The sequence below is a fragment of the Euleptes europaea genome, chromosome 6, assembly GCF_029931775.1.
Source record: "Euleptes europaea isolate rEulEur1 chromosome 6, rEulEur1.hap1, whole genome shotgun sequence".
NCBI classification, from domain to species: domain Eukaryota; kingdom Metazoa; phylum Chordata; class Lepidosauria; order Squamata; family Sphaerodactylidae; genus Euleptes; species Euleptes europaea.
In genome coordinates, this window is record NC_079317.1 from 62,775,258 (window position 1) to 62,787,770 (window position 12,513).

Below are 12,513 nucleotides of genomic sequence, written 5' to 3' on the forward strand. Positions count from 1 at the left end.
CTTGGGCTTGCGCACAACGTCTTTTCCGTGATGGATCGTGCCGTGAAGAAACAGCTCGCCTGACCTCCTGAATCCTAAATGCTGTCTGGAAGCAACGTCACAGTTCCAGGAAGACTTAACTATACCTGACCCTCAGGATCATGATGCCCAGACCCAAACATTATGGCCCTGATCCACCTCGGGCGCATCCATCTAATTCACTGAGTCCCAGATGTCACCCGCCTTAGCCGGACACAAGACTTGTCTTCGGAGGATCAGTATGTTTGGAATGGGGCTTTCAAGGCAGAAGACCCCACCGTTTGCTGAGCCCTATCAGACCGACCTTTGAGGTCCTTTCTGTGATGCAAGCAGCGAGTTTAACATAGTGATTTGATACTGTGAGATCTGCGATGGGCAGTCCCTGGTTCAAGTCTTGCTTCTCTAGTCAATTCCTTACATTGGTTCTTGTAGGTTATCCGTGCTGTGTAACCGTGGTGTCCTTCAGTGTTACTCCTCTGAAGATGCCTGCCACAGCTGCTGGCGAAACGTCAGGAAAGAAAATACCAAGACCACGGTTACACAGCCCAGATAACCTACAAGAACCAATGAACTGTGACCGTGAAAGCCTTCGACAATTCCTTACATTGTTTCAGTGTTTCCTTACATTGTTTCACCTTCCTCGGGTGGTGGTAAGTGCTCCTTCCCTGGAGGTTTTTAAGCAGAGGCTAGATGGCCATCTGTCAGCAATGCTGATTCTATGACCTTAGGCAGTTCATGAGAGGGAGGGCATCTTGGCCATCTTCTGGGCATGGAGTAGGGGTCGCTGGGTGTGTGTGTGGGGGGGGAGGTAGTTGTGAAATTCCTGCATTGTGCAGGGGGTGGGACTAGATGACCCTGGTGGTCCCTTCCAACTGTATGATTCTATTGCATCCCCCAAGTCATCCTGCACAGGGCAACCTTACCCGTCTCTCAGACGCAGCTTCGTGGGGGTGGGGGTGGGAGGAGAGAGGGGGGGAGAGAAAGAGGGGGGAGAGCAGGGGAGAGGGAGAGAGAGAGAGAGATTTGACATTTGGGTTTTCGTGAACAAACCAGGCATAAAAACTTTGACTGGGACCAGCAAAAGGACACGAAGCAATATGTAAGCTTTCAAGTTCTCCTGAACTCTTCATCAGACTGGACGTTGAGAATGATAAAAGGGAGGGGGAGCAAAGCCACTCTCTCTGGGGGGGGGGGTCTGGTGGCGCAGACCCAGCTCTGCAGTAGCTCCTGCACTGTTTTGTGATGCTCACTGTTTTACTAGGTTGATCCTAATAAAAAGGTTACTCCCAATAAAAGGTGTTACATGACTCTTGTTTCTGGGAATGTTCCGCGGACCAGGTGGGGACTTCAAGTTTGGTCTACTTAGTACGGAGGAAGGGGGGAATTACAACAGCCTGCCTTCTCCTTTCCTGCGCCTACGGGTTAAATCAAGCTCACCGAAATCAGATGAAGCCTATGGGGCGAAATATATCGAACCCCAGTGGCTTCCAGGAAACTGGGAAAGGAACGGTGCACTCTGTGTGTGTGTGTGGTCTTCCTCTGCACTTCCCTTGTTCAAGCTCCATCAGGGTAGCAATGCAGTCCTAAATGCATTTAGCTGAAAGGAAATCTAGTAGCTTTGTGGGTGAGAGTTACTTCAGAGCAAAGGCGTGTAGGCACATCAGCCGTAGCCCCCCCCCCCCAAAAAAAAGCAGGTCCGTCATAGGTGGAAAGCCAGCCTGGTGGAGGGGAGGAGTAGGGTCTGAAACAGACAGGGCTTTCACACTTGCCCAATTACTGCGCTTTCAATCCATTTTCAATGCACTTTAACAATCGTTTGCAAGTAGATTTTGCCCTTTCATTACTCGCCATGTGTGAAAGCCTCCAAAGATTCGAATCTCCGCTCTGCCAGGGAAGCATGCTGGGGGACCTTGCAAGCCACAACACCTTCGCAGCCTTACCTACTTCTAAGGGTTGTTGTGGGGCAAAAATGGAGGCCCGCAGAACGATGTAAGCAGCTTTGGCTTCCCGTGGGTGAGAAAGGTGGGATATAAACGAGGTAAAATAAAAGACCCAGACTACAATCCTACACACGCTTCGTTGGGAGCAAATCCAACTGAGGGGGACTGACTTCCAAGGAAGCAGGCATATGATCGGGCTATAAAATCTTTTTATTAGCTATTTTTATTTATGTTTAATTATTATTGCATTAGCTATTTGTCGATGGGTAGTGATGGTCGTTGTAAATCACCTTGAGCGCCGGAAATGCCTCCAAGAATTTAAAAACCCGGTGTAGGTTTTCCTGGACTAGATCCCGCTTTGTCGATGCATGAAATAAGAGGCATGAGCGGAGGACAGGGGCCTTCCTCCATGAAAACGTATGTTGTAATAAACCCGTTAGTCTTTAAGATGCCATAAAAGAAAAGAAAACAGAAAAATCAAGTTGTATACTTGAGGCTGCAGCAGTAGCCTGTTCACCGGTCGGGCTCTCTCGCGCCTTTCCTCTCGGTTTGTGCCAAGACTCCCAGACTCAGCTCTTAGAACCCTTTTGGTATGGTGATCTGCTATGGAATATGTGAAACACTAATCAAGTAGCGAGCGCGCACGGGCATGTACAGAGTTCCCCGCCGCTAAAAGAATGCCGCCCGTGTAGAAATGGTGGGCGGGGCTTCTCGATCCCCGGGTAGGGCATCGTGGCTAGCTTCAGCCACGTGTGCTGGAAGAGCAAGGGGAAAGTCTTTTAGCCAAGCGATTGTTTAACAAGATCACTGAAAAATGATGGGCAAGATCCGGCCGAAATAAGTCAGAGGTTCCAGTGGGATGGTTAAGCACATAGTTAAGCGCATGCCAATTAAACAGCAGTAGGGTGTTTTTCAGCCAACAAACGCTTTATATAGTTTATGTGCCGATTCCATTTAAAAAAAAAGTTACTAACCTGACAGTGATTTAACTTTGTATAAAACTTTCTGAGACTCGTGTCTTTCGGACGTCAGTCAGGACAATTCTGAATCAGGCCTGCGAATGGAGGAAGGATTGACTGACCTGTCGTCGAACCTATAAATACGGGAGATATGAATTTCCCCATCCTAAATCACAGGGAGCTGTTAACCGCATGGCGTCTAATAGCGCTGACTTCCACTTGGTGGTTTAGAATGGACCTGGGTTCAGATCCCGGATCCGCCCTGGTGACTTGATCTCACTCGGTGGAAGACGGTGCAATAAATGAGGCTTTCTGGATCGGGGCCCACATCATAATGAAAGGGATCCTACGAATACGAACATCCAAAATTAAACTTTTTTTACAGTTACTTCCCAAAAAAATGGAGATGAAAGGAGACCGGGCACTCTTTTCTCCAGATGTAGCTTGCAACGGAGTGTTTGGAAAGCAATGCCAGTGGTCTTGAGTTGGTGGGTCAGATAAAGTTCTGCAAAGATCCGATCTTTGTTCAAAGGATGCCTCGGAAGACCTGGAGACCTCCCTCCCTCCCTCTCTCTGTGTGTGTGTGTGTGTGCGTGCGCGCGTACTGTTCTTGGGCCAGGAGAAAGAGTTGGTTGGCCACTGTGTGAGAGACAGGATGCTCCAATACATGGACCAGCAGTCTGATCTGCAGAGTTCTTCGCAACGTGTGGGTCTCGCTTCTACCAGGTCGTCGTGTAGCCGGGGCCGAGGCGTCAGCCCTCCCGGGTCCTTCGAGGGGTGCCCGGGTGTGCAGGGGAGGCGCTGCCCAGCCTTCTTGGCTGGCGTTGCTTAGCAAGCCCGGGCACAAACAAAGCGGCACGAGGGAAGCCTCGGGTTTGGCAGCTTAGCACTCAACGTCCCCGGGTGACTTTGCTGCAGCCGCGGTATAAAAATAGGCGGCGTCGGAGCTCGGGTGTCGGGCAGGTAGGGAAAGGGAGGGCCTGGCCCGCTTCGCCTCGTGGGGCTAAAAAATGCCGGAGAGCGACGCCCCGGGAGCTGGGATTCTCATGAACACGTGAAGCTGCCTTATACTGAATCAGACCCTTGGTCGGTCAAAGTCAGTATTGCCTACTCAGACTGGCAATCCAGGGTCTCAGGCAGAGGTCTTTCACATCACCTACTTGCCTGGTCCCTTTAAATGGAGATGCCGGGGATTGAACCTGGGACCTTCTTCTTGCATGCCAAGCTGATGCTCTACCTCTGAGCCAGGGCCCTTCCCCAAGGCCGGACAAGGAAACGTGCAAGGGCAGGACCCTGCCCCTTCCAAGGAAAGGGGCGCCATTTGGGTCCCAAGCACTGGGCCTCCTCCTGTCCGAGGACAGCAGACGAGGCCCAGGCAGAAGGCTCAGGGCAGGGTTCCAATCCCCTTACTAAGCACCCGATGAGATGGTTTGACGGGGGGGGGGCGCTGGGAGCCGACCCTGGCATCCGACGGGAAGGCTCTCCAGAGAGCGGCTGGTTCTCCTTCTCGGCCCTGGGTAGATGCTCTTGGAAGTCATCCCTGGATTTCGCGGGGCTTTCTCCACCCTGTGCCCTGTCACACTCCCCAGCCCCCACTCACCTGCTACCTGCCGGACCGCCTGTTCCAGCCAGCCTGCGGCCCCGTATCCATTGGCAGTCCGCTCTTCGACAGGAGAGCCTTGAAAGTTCCGGGGCTCAGCTCGTTTCCGCTGCGGTGGGGCCACGCCTCATTGCTCGTTATTGATCAGGTCCCACCTTCCCTCTCAGGACCAGATGTGGTCCTACCTGCTCCCCCGCCTCCTTTGATTCTCACCTGGCCCCTGCGACGCGGGCTGGGCTGACTGAGTGCCTTCCCAAAGTCACCCGGGGAGCTTCGGGGCAAGGTGAGGATCTGGATGCATGCCGGACTCCCGGGTCGTCGGAGGACAAGTGAAATGGCAACACCACGCTGGCGAAACCCTTTGAAGAGCTGGATCGAAAGGGGAAAGCGCACCGTTCTCCTTTATAATGTATGGGACCAGTTGTTTCCTCCCCTACCTCACAGGATCGCTGTGAACGTCAAAAGGGGAGAGGTCCATTCATTTCGCCGAGGCCCTCGGAGGAAGTGGGGTATAACACGAATCCCAAATAGTAATACACCGCTGCTGGTCGTGGTTCAGTTTCTACATACTGCTGATCTCCCTCCCGAATTTCTCTGCTCCTCTCTCAGCCAGGACACTTTCACGCATGCCAAATAATGCACTTCTAATCTGCTTTCAGTGCACTTTCAGAAACGTTCGTTTGCAAGTGGATTTTACCATTTCACACAAAAATCCAGCTTCAAAGTGAATTGAAAGTGCATTATTCGGCATGTGTGAATGTGCCCATGACTCTTTTTCAGGCAGCTGGTTAGAACAGAACGGGGCAGTTCTTGTTCCTACCAGGTGTAGCCTGCAAGGACACTTCAGAAAAAAAATCCTCCTGAGTTTTGGTACCTGCCTAAAAGGTAAAGGTCCCCTGTGCAAGCATCGGGTCATTCCTGACCCATGGGGTGACGTCACATCCCGATACTAGGGGTTGCCATTTATGCATGGGAGGTTTTGCCTTGGATTTGCCACTCTTTAGATGCACTTTTCCCCCAGCGATATCCTCAGAACTCAACAATAAGCCCCCATGCAGAGTTTTGAGAATTCGGATGGGGGAAATGTGCATCTATAAAGCGGCAAATCCGATGCAAAACCTTCCATGAATAAATGGCCAAATTTGTTTACGGGGTGGTTTGCCAGTGCCTTCCCCAGTCATCTTCCCCAGGACCTGCCTACACGCCCCCAAACGCAAGGTGGCTGTGGAGTGCCCTCCACAAACCAGACACTCCGCAACGCTGCTCTGGTTTGGGGGAAGGGGTGGGAGGAGCCCCGCGGACATTTGTAATCCTCCTTACGGCAAAGTTTGAAGGCTGTGCCCGAAGACGGAAGTCTCACGGGCATGCCCTCCTCCGCAGTCAGTTCCGAACGGGCACCCCGCTCTGCCCGCATTTATTCAGGGCGTCCAGTTCACCCAGGCACCAGGACCCATAGCTCTGGGTGGGCTAACACCCTGCGGCCGGGCGGAAAAGCCCACGGGCCCCAAAGAAGCATCTGTAGACACCATTTCACCTTTGGCGGGGCGATTGCCCCGCGTCTGACTGATTTCCCAAGAAAATCAGGGTGATTTCCCCAGGGACTATAGGCAAAAACGCATGGGAGGTTTTGCCTTGGGTTTGCTGCTCTCTAGATACATATTATCCCCAGCTAAATTCTCAAAACTCAAAAATAAGCGGGGGGGCCCCTGCAGAGTTTTGAGAATTCAGATGGGGGAAATGTGCATCTAGAGAGCGGCAAATCCAAGGCAAAACCTCCCATGTGTTTTCGCCCTATGCTTGCAGGCCTCTTGGGTCTTTAGGGAGGCGGCCCACGTCGACTGACTGCACAACTTCCCGGCACTAGGCGCACCTTGCCTCCGTTTTTACCGGCTAGAGGGAAGTCCTTGAATTTCAAAGGCGTTTGCCTTCATTTCAGACTGGAAGCTCTTGGGGCAGGGACTTTAGATTGGTTTGAGGCTGCGATGAGGCTATATAAACAGGACACGATGCAAGAATGTCCCCTGAGGGGCCTACATTGGATCTTGCTCGCGCTCTGTCGGATTGATAGAACAGCAATCCCTAGGGCACCTCCGCCTCCAGGATTAGATTCTGAAGGAAGCCCACTCGATTTCAGATGGTTCCGGAGTGGCGTGTAAACGCTTAGGATCGGCCAATCCGTGTTAAGACCCACAGACAAACACACGTGGAACATCATAAGAACATAAGACCATAAGAAAGGATATTCTGGAGCAGACCAAGGCCCATCAAGTCCAGCAGTCTGTTCACACAGTGGCCAACCAGGTGCCTCTAGGAAGCCCCCAAACAAGACGGCTGCAGCAGCACCATCCTGCCTGTGTTCCACCGCACCCACGCTAATAGGCATGCTCCTCTGATCCTGGAGAGAATAGGTATGCACCATGACTAGTATCCATTTTGACTAGTAGCCATGAATAGCCGCTCCTCCATGAACATGTCCACTCCCCGCTTAAAGCATTCCAAGTTGGCAGCCATCACCACATCCTGGGGCAGGGAGTTCCACAATTTAACTATGCATCTTTTTCCCACGGGAGTTCCACAATTTAACTATGCATCTTTTTTTCCCCCGTAGGATTTGACCCCACTTATTAACGTGGCTTTCTGGTCGGCCAGTTTCAGAGGGCAACTGGGCAGCTACGAGCGTGGTCCTGGGCGGGTTTTAAACCGCCTGGACGATCCCGTGTGAAACGCTGGGAGCCCAGGGTCCTTTCTCGGAGCTTGTCGAGTTCAGCGGAGGCAGGGGGGGGGGTACTTGATAGCTTGAGCAGGGGGCTGCGCCTGCCGCCCCTCCAAGCCCAAGGGGGCTGAATTCCGAGGGGGCAGAGCCAGGCACCGCCGGGGAGACCAAAAGGCCAGACCTGCCTGAACTCAGGCGAGAGTCAGCTATTATAGGGGGCTGGTGCTGCTGTCGCTATTAGTGCCATTCCCGGCCCAGGCGCTACTGGGTCGTTACTATCGCTAGTACTACTGATCGTGGCGCTGCGTAATTATCCGCAGTGACTGGATTATTTGGGCAGGCGCTTGCGCGGGCGAAACAAGCTAATTTTCTTCTGGCGGCGGGGTCAGGATACCAGAAACAGGCAAGGCATCCACCGGGCAGCTGTCCAGGGCAGCGACCCGGATCGTCACGCCTCTGCTGGTCGCACCCTTGGGGGTCGAACGGCACAAGCGACCGAAAGAGTGCCCCCTAACCCCTCGCCATTGCTCCCCCCCCCATAATGATTGTAAAAGGGAGGAATGCTAATTTCGTTTCAATGTGGCAAAAATCCAGATCCCCCCCCCCTCTCTCTGCATTTCTTTGTTTGGCCTTTTCTTTACAAACGACAGAAGGATCCTGAAACTAATTGTTCATTTTTTTTCTTGATTGTTAAAAAAAAAAGTCTGTTATGAATTCCGCTTTCTAAGCATCCCCTTTCAGGAGATGCGTCATTCGGCTAAGGTCTGCTGAATGTTTTTCCTTGGGTCTCCAGAAGGACATGCAAATGAGCCGAAATTTAAACACCCACTCCCCCAGCAGCCCTTTCACAAAAAAAACAGGAAACCTTTTCAATTTAATTTCTCCCCTAGATAGGGTTCACTGCTAGTCGTATGAAAGACAGAGATTCCCCCTTTATAGATTTCGTTTTAAACTGGTGACTTTTTTTGAAACGGTTTTGACAATTAAAAAAAAAAACTGGCTTCCCCGAGTAACAAAATTTGGTGGGGGAAATGGCCAACTGCTAAAGAATTTCTAAGTCTCGGTCTTCCTTCGTAGTAGGACTTCTGTGGACATCCTACAGGGATCGCTCCTGAAAGAGAATCAGAAACAACCGAGAGTCATGTCGCACCCTTAAAAACAAAATCGGTTTGTAAACTTCTGGGGAAAGAAACGGAGGGGGGTTGAAAACTGGGAGTTGTTCCTGTAGAAATCCTGTCCGTGTTCGCATCCGGTTCCTTTTTCTCCCTCATCCCAAAGGCACAGAATTCCCCCTCGCAGCCCGTCCTATATGCGCATGATCTCGGGTTACTGCTCCTTTTGTGTAAACCGATTTCTAATGCTGCCCTAACTCCATACTTGGAAGCAAATAATGGGTATCGTCGGCACTGGCGTCCAAGTAAACGTGTTAAGCAGGACTGGGGGCGGGGGCTGAGCCTTTTACGCCTCAGACAAGACCCGCGGATAACAGAACTTTATTCCTCCAAAGGGCAGGGCCTGGAAGATACTTCGATCTTAATCTCACAGGCCATTTATGCATGGGAGGTTTCGCCGGGGATTTGTCGCTGTCTACATGCACATTTTCCCCACCCGAATTCTCAGAACTCTGCATGGGGGTTTATTGTTGAGTTCTGAGAATTTGGATGGGAAAAACGTGCATCTAAAGAGCGGCAAATCCAAGGCGAAACCTCCTGTTGGTTTCAGTGGAGCGTCCCAGACATGGGTTTATGTTCCAACAGGTAACTACTATTGGACGATTCGCTTTCTCTGGCACGTCGAGTATAGATATGTTTCCTTGACAGTAAGAACTACTGAGGCCCCGGCCTTTAGGGTCTAATGTTATATGATGTAAGATTTCGATTTCTCCTGGTACGGGCTAAAGAAACAGACGTCATATTGTCACTTTCTTCATGCAATTAGTAAACACATAAAATTTACAATTTTAATAATCCATTTTTCCTGGCGATGATAGCCATATTCCTATGGAATTATTATTATTATTATTATTGCCTGGTATCCTTTCTGGCGACTTCCTCGCTCGCTCTCGTTCTCTCTGTCTCTTGCCTGGATCCTAGTAAATTGAGCTAAGACTGGTGCTCCATTGAACGTCAAAAAACAAGTAGCGCCTCTCCTTTCTTTCCGCGGGACTCAGCCGCGGCTCTCTTCGGCCGGACCGGGGCCAAACCCTCAAACCAGCCACGGGAGGAAGCGGAGACCCCCTTCAAGGCTACGCAGCCGCCTCTCCCCCCCCCCTCCCCAGCCCCCCGACTTGCCTTCTTGCTCGGAGGATTTCCCACTGCCCCATCCAGAAACGGTTTTGGAAAAAGGCTGGAGCGAACGGAGCCGATTTGCTTTTTTTTAAGTCATCCGAGAGAGGGAGCGGAGGGTGAGCGAGAGGGGAACACAGGGGAGAGGGGAGAGGGGAAAATGAGGAAAGAATTAAAGCAGGTAATAAAGAGGCGAAGGGAGGAAAAGCCGCTGAGAGCTTTCTTGGATCAGAAACCTGCCCAAACTCTCTGCCCGGGAAGGACCGCGCGGCTTCTTTGTGGCCGGTCGGTTCTTTTTCCGTTGCAAGGAACCAAGAGCAGCGCCCCCTTTCCAAAAGGCAGCTGCAGGATCGGTGCTGTTTAGAAAGGATAGGGACCACGGCCGGAAAGAGGCGATCCCAGGGCGCTTCCGCGGGTCTCCTCCCTCTCGGTAATCAAGAGGGCCCATGCGCCACACTTGGCGATCCACCCACACGTTAAGCTTGCAAGGCATAAGAATCACGGTTCAGACTGAACGTGTCGCTTCTGAAAGCGGCGGCGCGCGGGGGGGGGAGGAAATCCCCCTTTTAAGGCTCCTTTCAGACGAAACCAAGAGCCCTTCCCGCCAGCGGTTAAACGAGGGCTTTGCTGCGGAGCCTGTTCTAGAGGGTCTGAACCACTCCTGGCACCCGACCCGGACTCCAGGGGTGAGGATCAGACCACACACCGGTGAAAGAGCAACAAGCATTTGGAGTTTGGCATTCACCTTTCGGCCCTGTTCAGCTGGGTCGTCACCGTCCGGTTCAACTGGATGCCCTGGATTTAAATCGATTAAATCGATCCGTTCCTTAGGCGCAACAATAATAAACTGAAATGCAATAGAGGTTTCCTTAACTTGCACGCCTCTGTCTGTGTCATTTCCCTCCTCACATATAAGGAAGTGAGCTGTGGCTCAGTAAAGCTCATATTGAAATAAATGTTGTCAGTCCTCAAGGTGCCACCAGACTTTTGTTTCATTTTCGCTAAAACTGACTGAAAAAAAGTTGGTTTTTATATGCCGACTTCTCTACCAATTAAGGGAGACTCAAACCGGCTTACAATCGCCTTGCCTTCCCCTCCCCACAAAAGACGCCCTGTGAGGTAGGTGGGCGGAGAGAGCTCAAACAGAATTGTGACTAGCCCAAGGTCACCCAGCTGGCTTCGTGTGGAGGAGTGGGGAATGAAACCCGGTTCTCCAGATCAGAGTCCGCCGCTCCAAACCACCGCTCTTAACCACTACACCAGGCTGGCTCTCTGGCAAGGCAATTTGCAATTGCTGCTTTTGCAATTGCCTTCTCTCCATCCCATTCGAGGAAGCAGAATCCTACCCCCAACAATTCAATGTCCCCCAATGAATTTCAATCTAGGCAGCCCTTTTCCTCCGTCCTTTTCAGTAGATCCCACTGGGATTCGTTAAGAGGAACGTGAACACTCCGGCTGCAATACTCAACCTGACCGTCGATTTTTCCCTCCCGGCCCCCGTACCGGAGTGAGGGCGAAATCTTTGGCGGCGTCGCGTCCCCCCGTGCGAGGAAAGGGTTAAGCATCCCTCGGAGCCGCGGATGCCGTTTGCCTAATATCTTTATTACTGAAAACTTCAAGGTAAAAGAGAGAGAGCGAGAGAGTGTGCGCAATGGAAACCAGATGTGGAGATGGGGAAAGGAGGGATGACAAAGGCGGGGGGAAGGGGCAATGGAGCGCAAGGAGGCTGCAGGAGTTAAAACGGGGAAGGAGTAGCGTGGCGGAGTTGAGCTGACTTCCAGGATCCCTTCGGGAGGCCCGGAGCGGCGGAGAGCCATGACTGCCAGCGGAAGGAGGAGGGAGCTTGCACGTCGGCAGCCGCCGGTCCCGGGGAGACTCCTTGGGATCATAAGAACATAAGAAAGGCCCTGCTGGATCAGGCTAAGGCCCATCAAGTCCAGCAGTCTGTTCACACGGTGGCCAACCAGATGCCTCTAGGAAGCCCACAAGGAAGACGACTGACTGCAGCAGCACCATCCTGCCTGTGCTCCAATGCACCTATAATATAATAGGCATGCTCCTCTGATCTTGGACAGAATAGGTCTGCATCATGACTAGTAGCCATTTTAACTAGTAGCCATGAATGCTCCTCTCCTCCGTTAACATGTCCACTCCCCTCTTAAAGCATTCCAGGTTGGCAGCTTCTTTCACAACATACCTTGTGGATGACTTATAGATGACTTATAGATGGAGGAAATCAGTAGGGAGCCGATAGCTGGCAAACTAATGTTCGTTATCAGTTTATCTTAATATAATTATCATAATACTTTTGATGGCTTTGAAAACTACTGTGCTCAAAGGTAATAGCTTTGTTAGTTTTAAAAATTGCATGGGATATAATAAGCAATGAGTATTAATTTTTTCTTATTATTTTACTTTGCTCCTTTGATCCTGGAGGGAATAGGTACGCATCATGACTACTAGCCATTTTTACTAGGATCTCCGACCAGGAGAAAGGAGGGGAGGCGCTTTAATTCAAGTTAAACCCTGAGCAACACCGGACTAATGCAGTCCTGTTGGTCTGATTATTTGGAGGGGGGGTGTCAAAGACACATTGCCAATATCACCTCCCGTCTAAGGGCCTGCCAGTTGTTTCCTCTTAGGGCTTTTGCCCTCCAAGCAGGCTGGCATTCAACCGGGTGACATTCAACCGCAGCCTAGAGATCCTGGGGAAAGCTGGATCTGTCGCCTTCCTGCCAGTGAAGGAACTTCAGCCAGGCACAGACACCCCTTCCCGGGTGAGATGGGATGAGATTGGGGGTTGGGGGGGGGGGAGCAGGCAATCTGTTCGCGAAAGAACGGCTGACGATCCTCATTGGACGGTTTCCTGCTGCCCAGCAAAACAAAGTTGCCCTTCTGGATCCAAGGCTCGTTGCAAGAAATGGGGAGGGATGGGGGAATCTGGACGCAGCCCTTTATAAGAGGACCTGAGGGGACTGGGGGCTGGAGAAGCCCCGGA